The sequence below is a fragment of the Octopus bimaculoides genome, chromosome 11 (assembly GCF_046866305.1).
Source record: "Octopus bimaculoides isolate indiv1 chromosome 11, ASM4686630v1, whole genome shotgun sequence".
Lineage (NCBI taxonomy): Eukaryota > Metazoa > Mollusca > Cephalopoda > Octopoda > Octopodidae > Octopus > Octopus bimaculoides.
In genome coordinates, this window is record NC_142938.1 from 64,558,585 (window position 1) to 64,566,084 (window position 7,500).

The window sequence follows — 7,500 nt, forward strand, 5'->3', positions numbered from 1 at the left end:
TACTCTTGTTTTTTGCAAACATCTTCAAAATGACTTTCTAAAATGAAATTCCTTTATGCAGCTGAGGAGTACATTTTCATTGTATTTTCTGTAGTGTTATCACTACATGAATAAATGGAGCTTGTACGAAACGTACGTACTGCTATAACCTATTGAATTTTTGTTGCTTTACTTCAAATTTTATATATATATATATATATATATATATATATATATATATATATATATATATATATACATATATATACACATATCTATACACACACACACATATATACAGATTTGTTGTTGGCACTCCGTCGCTTACGACGTCGAGGGTTCCAGTTGATCCAATCAACGGAACAGCCTGCTCGTGAAATTAACGTGCAAGTGGATGAGTATTCCTCAAACAGGCATACCCTTAACGTAGTTCTCAGGAAGATTCAGCGTGACACAGTGTGGCAAATCTGGCCCTTAGAAATACAGGTATAACAGAAACAGGATGAAAGAGTAAGAGAAAGTTGTGGTGAAAGAGTACATGAGGGTTCGCCACCATCCCCTGCCGGAGCCTCGTGGAGCTTTAGGTGTTTTAGCTCAATAAACACTCACATCGCCCGGTCTGGGAATCGAAACCGCGATCCTATGACCGCGAGTCCGCTGCCCTAACCACTGGGTCATTGCACCTCCCTCTATACACATATGTGTTATACATATACATACGCACACACACACACATACACACACACACACACACACACACACACACACACACACACCCACACACACACACACACACACACACACACATATGCATGTATCTATGTGTATATGTCAACCTCTGTACGTCGATATATTAGTTATGAATCAGATAAGAAGAGGTTTTTAGTACAGACTTTCTTTAATGCAGCTAGGGCGGGAAGGATTAGAGTTAATCGTTAAATCCTTGATACGTGATCCTGAAATATGGAGCACAATAAAAAACAAAACGAGATGGGACAGGATCGATCCTCGTCCGTCAAGTAGATCACGTGCTTTGGTAGCAGTTTACTCAATCTGAAGAGCCATGCTCCAGTGTAAAAACGTTAAATGGGGAAGAGAAGAAGTAGCGAATTTGTGATCCAGTTTTAACTGTTGTTTAACCCTAGGTCTATTAAAAGTGGTCTAGCATTGACCACAATTTACGGTTTCTTCAATTTTACAGGAAATTCTCGTTGCTAGAATTGCTCGGGCGCGGTTTTAGTTTAGGTCTTGGGATTGCATTCCGGGTACATGTGATGTCTAGTCGTAGTCTTTGCTCTGCTGAACGCTTTCTGATATTTGTTGTTGTTGTTGTTGTTGTTGTTGTTGTTGTTGCTGTTGTTGTTGTTGTTGTTGATGTTTATCACTTATATGAACGATTATGATCGAAGTTATGATCGAAATTACTCCAGAGTTGTGGTGGTCTTAACATCACTAGCATCTAGGACAACATCTAGGCGAAATTACACTTTCTTTTTCTAAGGGAGGACGCTGTGAACTGAGAGAGATTTAGCTGCTATTTCTAGAGGATTGACGTAGTAATTCAAGACACCTTTACTATGAACATCGCCACCACTAGCACCAACACCGCTACCACCATCGCTGCACCACACTACCGCCAACATTGCCACCACCACCAAAACCACCACCACCAAAACCACCACCGCCATGACCACTTCCGGTAGAGGTAACACGGCCAACACCAACAACACAACGACCACGCCACCATCCGTCACAAACAAAGCAAATAATACCATCGCCCACCACCAGCAACAGCAGCGCCATCATCACCAACACATTCAACATCATCAAAGTCTATAGCAGCACCACGGTCAGTACTATTACTATCACCACCACTACAACCACCACCATTACAACCGCCACTACGACAACCACTACAATTACCACTACAACCACAACCAACACCATCACCATCATCAACACCACTGCCACTATCACCACCACCAAAATTACTACTACTACTACTACTACTACTACTACCACCACCACCATCACCCCCCCCCCCCACCACCGTCACCAAAAGCACCAACACTATCTCTGCTAATACCAAAACGCTATTAGTACTAGCCACACTATACTATCACCACCACAACCACCACCACCACCACCATTATCATCATCATCATCATCATCATCATCACTTCTAGTACTGCACAAGTACAAGAACACCCCGCCACCACCACCACCACCACCACAACAACAACAATCATCACTAACAATAAGAACAACAACAAGAGGAATAATGTCAAACCAATTTGCAAGCAACTACAACAGCAACAACAACAAGAATAAATACAATACAGCACGCTGGATATATAAACCCAATAACGTTTACATTTATAATTTAATTAACTGTTGTTTGGTTAATTAGTTAATTAACTGGCTTTGTTAGCACTTGCTTAAGCTAATCTGCTTCAGCTACATCAACTTACACACAAACACACACACAAACACATATAATATATAAATACACACAGACACACACACACACACATATATATATGTCATACACACACACACACACACATATATGTATCTATATATACACTCAGATTTATACATCCCCATTCAGTTACGCCTACTTTAAGGTTTCCTTAACAATTAAATCCTGATGCGATCAAACTATTATTTGTGCCGCTTTATCAACGTTTCATTAACAAACGGTCTTACATCGTTCTCATGATGACAACGCCATACTGAGAACTCATTAGCTACCTCAATATTATGTTTCATTACTGAATCGCATTATGTGTATGTGTATATTATATGTATATATATATATGTATATATATATATATATATATATATATATATATATATATATATATATATATATATATATATATATATATATATATATATATATATATATATATACATATCTGGGTACAGGACGTTGCAAACAAAGCATAAACAAAATGATAAACAGAGTACAGAAAACACTCAGGCCACATAGAGAACATTTCCTTCATCAGCTGCCACCATTCTAACACTGGTGTTTCGAAGAGTTAGGGCAGGACGCATCGTTAAAATGGCTCTTCCCACGGACCACAAATTAAATTTGTACCACGGAGGAATGTAGTGGCGGATAGAAAATGAGACAGGAAAACGAAACAGTGAAAATATATATATATACACATGTACCGTTAATCCTCGAGGATAATCCACACTTTTTTCCCAAAATTTTAAGGTCAAAATTTCTAGTGCGTACTATATACGAGGTTAAAAATGAAAAATATTTCCTAAGCAAAATTTTCATAGTGATAAATATGCAAAGGCAATTTACTTAATATTTATTTTTCACTGACCTTATTACTGTTATTTCTTTATTTTCTGCAAAGTGCACAAAAAACTTACACGTTTGCATTATGTTATATATACAATAATAATAAAGGACGTTACCATATATACGTTTACAAACCAAGGACGTTATATAGACCTCCTTGACTCAAGTTAGAGAAGGGATGCGTATTATACACAAGGTTTAGGTTTTTCAGATGGTACAGCTCCTAAAAATCCCCTGCGTATTATACTCAAGGGCAGACAATACTCGAGGATTTACAGTATATATATATATATATATATATATATATATATATATATATATATATATATATATATATATATATATATATATATATATATATATATATTAGAAGGTTTGGAGGTGATGTACAGGTATTATATATTAGAAAAAATGAGGTGCTCAGAGATCTGGACGGCTGTACATTTACAGGTTATTATTTAATATGTCACATGTTTTTATAAATCATATATTGCATATTTTGCACATTTGTGTTAGGCCACACTTGTATTACGTCATAAGAATATACAACATCGAAAAGAATGGAACAGAATTAGACACACAGCGGACTAATACCGACTCAAATCTGCAAAATATGCAATATATGATTTATAAAAGCATGTGACATATTAATAAAAATCTGTAAATGTTCAGCCATCCATAATATATATATATATATATATATATATATATATATATATATATATATATATATATATATATATATATATATATATAAATTTAGTAAATGGAGTAAAACGCATATGTTAACTGAATACTTTTATTTCCAACATATGTTTCGAAGGTTACAAATTATACCTTCCATAGGAATAGGTGATGTTGATAAGAATGTAATCTTCTCTTCGGGGAAATGCATGGGAACCAGCTTATATATATATATATATATATATATATATATATATATATATATATATATATATATATATATATATACAATTAATAATATCAAGGGTAATAAGAAATATTAGAAATTTCTACTACCAGTGGCCTAATGTGTAAAAATTTAGTCCATGGACTATATATCATTCATATAATTACAGTGTATATTTAAACACATAAGAGGTATCCATCATAGAATTCCTTGCACGCTAGAATAAACGGCTAAGTTCTAAACCGTTCAACATCATCAACGTCTATAGCAGCACCACGGTCAGAACTATTACTACCACCACCACCACCACCATTACAACCGCCACTACGACAGACACCACAATTACCACTATAACCACAACCAACACCATCAACATCATCAACACCACTGCCACTACCACCACCACCAAAATTACTACTACTCCTACAACCACCACCACCACCACCACCACCACCGTTACCAAGAGCACCAACACTATATCCGCTAATACCAAAACGCTACAAGTACTAGCCACACTATACTATCACCACCACCACCATATATATACACATACAATTTTTTAAGTGAGCTTCTTCTAGCATGTTGACAGACCGGTCACTGGTCAATCTTATATACACAAGTACTATAATCTTTTTAGGATATCGAAAATTTTTTTTCATGAACCTTCTGATTCTTTTAATGTGCTAGTTTCCTGGTATTAAATTGATATTAATTAATATCGAATTTTTACCATATTATGTTAATTAACCATAATCACATTTCTCAAAGTTGGTAAATTCAAAGCAGAAATTATTTTCTGCAGAGATATTTTCCGGATTCAGCGCGCCAAAACTAAGACTTTTGAATTTTAATCTTTATCATGGATAGAATCACGTGCACGTTTTCACTGGTTGAAGACAACTAGCACGAGATTCTGTTCGATTGTAAGAATATCGGCAATCTGTACTGAAGATAAATAGACATTTTTATTTTGAAAATGTTAATTTGAAACTATAGTCTGCAGATAATCGAGGTATGTACAATTTTCACTGGTCTAGCCCGCCTGTTTTTGCTCCGCTGAATCCGTATTTGAGAATTTTTTAAGTGAGCTTCTTCTAGCAAATTGACAGACCGGTCACTGGTCAATCTTATATACACATACATATATATATATATATATATATATATATATATATATATATATATATATATATATATATATATATATATATATATATATATATATATATGTATGTATATATGTATGTATTTCTATCTATTTCTCTCTCTCTCTCTCTCTCTCTCTCTCTCTCTCTCTCTCTCTCTATCTATCCCTCCATCTATCTCTCTACAATGCATTGACGATACTACAACGAAAATATTCCCAATTAAGAGCGAATTTCTCAGCTGCTTCGCCAACTCTTCTCTAACCAACTCATATTTGCTCATCTATTGCATTCTTTACTCGCCCCCTGATCTACTACCCTCTACTCTTCCTTCCGTGGTAATGTTTTCCAAACCTCTACTTCTGCTAATATGGCCATAGTAAATGAGCTTTGTTTTTTTTTTCAAAATGTTCAGGTGTTATCTTTCACCTACTTGTAACATTCATTGAAAGGATGTTCCTTCTAAGAGACTCGTAACATTCTCCCATTCATCAACATTTCAAATGCATTATGTTCTCTTCAAATTTGTTCCGCAACAATAAATGTCTATTGACCAAATGAGAGATCGCACTTGCTCTGTTTTTAACTTAGTTGCGAAACATTTGCTACTCCAAACATAAGCTTTTCCATGGACGTTCTTGTTATGGCTAGCCGTGTCCTAATTTCTTTCTTATATGTGGTTTCATCAGATATATTTGGGCTCGAAGATACTTGTACAATTCACAACCTGCTCTGTGCGATACTTCTAGCCAACCGATGGCGTTTTACGTTTTGAAGTGCCCCGGTTTCTAGTGATATACATATATATATATATATATATATATATATATATATATATATATATATATATATATATATATATATATATATATATATATATATATATATGTATTTATGTATGTGTATGTATGTACGTAAGTGTGTATTAATACAGGCGTGGGTATGTGGTAAGAAGCTTGCCACGAATATTACATTGCGCCTAGCTGTTTATATTAATTTCTATGCTTGTATGTGTATTTATGAATATAAATATATATCAAAATCATGAAAATGAGCAAGAATACTCCGAAAATACTCTACTTACCAGAAAAAATTGTTTCAGCTACCTAGCAGACCCGTTTCTAGGCTAGGCGCAAAACTTTTCCTACACCCCTCGTACATACATACATACATACATACATACATACACATATATATGGCTGTTTGGTTAAGCTCGCTTTCCAGCGATGTGGATACAGGTTCAGTCCACCTGCGCCGCACCTTCAGCAAAGTTCTTCTATTATATCCCCAGATCGACTAATGACTTTTGAGTTAATTTGGTAGAAGGAAACTCTGTTGCTGCATCACTTTAGCACCAGTGTAGATTTGTTTACGTCTCCGTAACTTAGCAGTTCGACAAATGTGGCTGACAGAATAAGAGAAAGAACCAAACTTCATGGAGTATTAAGAGTAAGAACTAGAATTAAAAGATTAAATGCTGCAGTCTAATTAACTTCAAAGCGGAGCCCCAGCATGGCCGCAGTCCAGTGAAAGAAAATAGTAAAATATATTGGTTAAAACACGCCTAATATTGGCTTCAAATCTTGGCAGAAGACCAGCGCTTTCGGGGAAGGGGGTTAGACGATTACATCGACCCCGATGTTCAACTGGTACTTATTTTAACGAACCCGAAAGGATGAAGGACACATTCAACATGGGTGGAATTTGAACTCAGAACGTCCCGTGTGCTAAAAGACTCTACAATCTCGTCGTCTTAAACATGCTTAATATTCTTTCCTATTCTAGGCACAAGGCCCGAAATTTGGGGAGGGGGAGCACCAGTCGATTAGATCGACTCCAGTACGCAACTGGTACTTAATCTATAGACCCCGAAAGGATGAAAGGCAAAGTCGACCTCGGTGGAATTTGAACTCAGAACGTAACGACGGACGAAATACCAATAAGCATTTCGCCCGGTGTGCTAACGTTTCTGCCAGTTCGCCGCTTTTAAACTTACTTAATATTGGAAATATCTCCTATTCTCCCCTTTAATATGTCCAGAACACATCAATAACTTGTTTGATACTATTTACAGGAATCGATAGAATACATTGTGAATGTGTAATTCAGAGTGTGTCAATGAGTGTGCAAACCAGTCACCA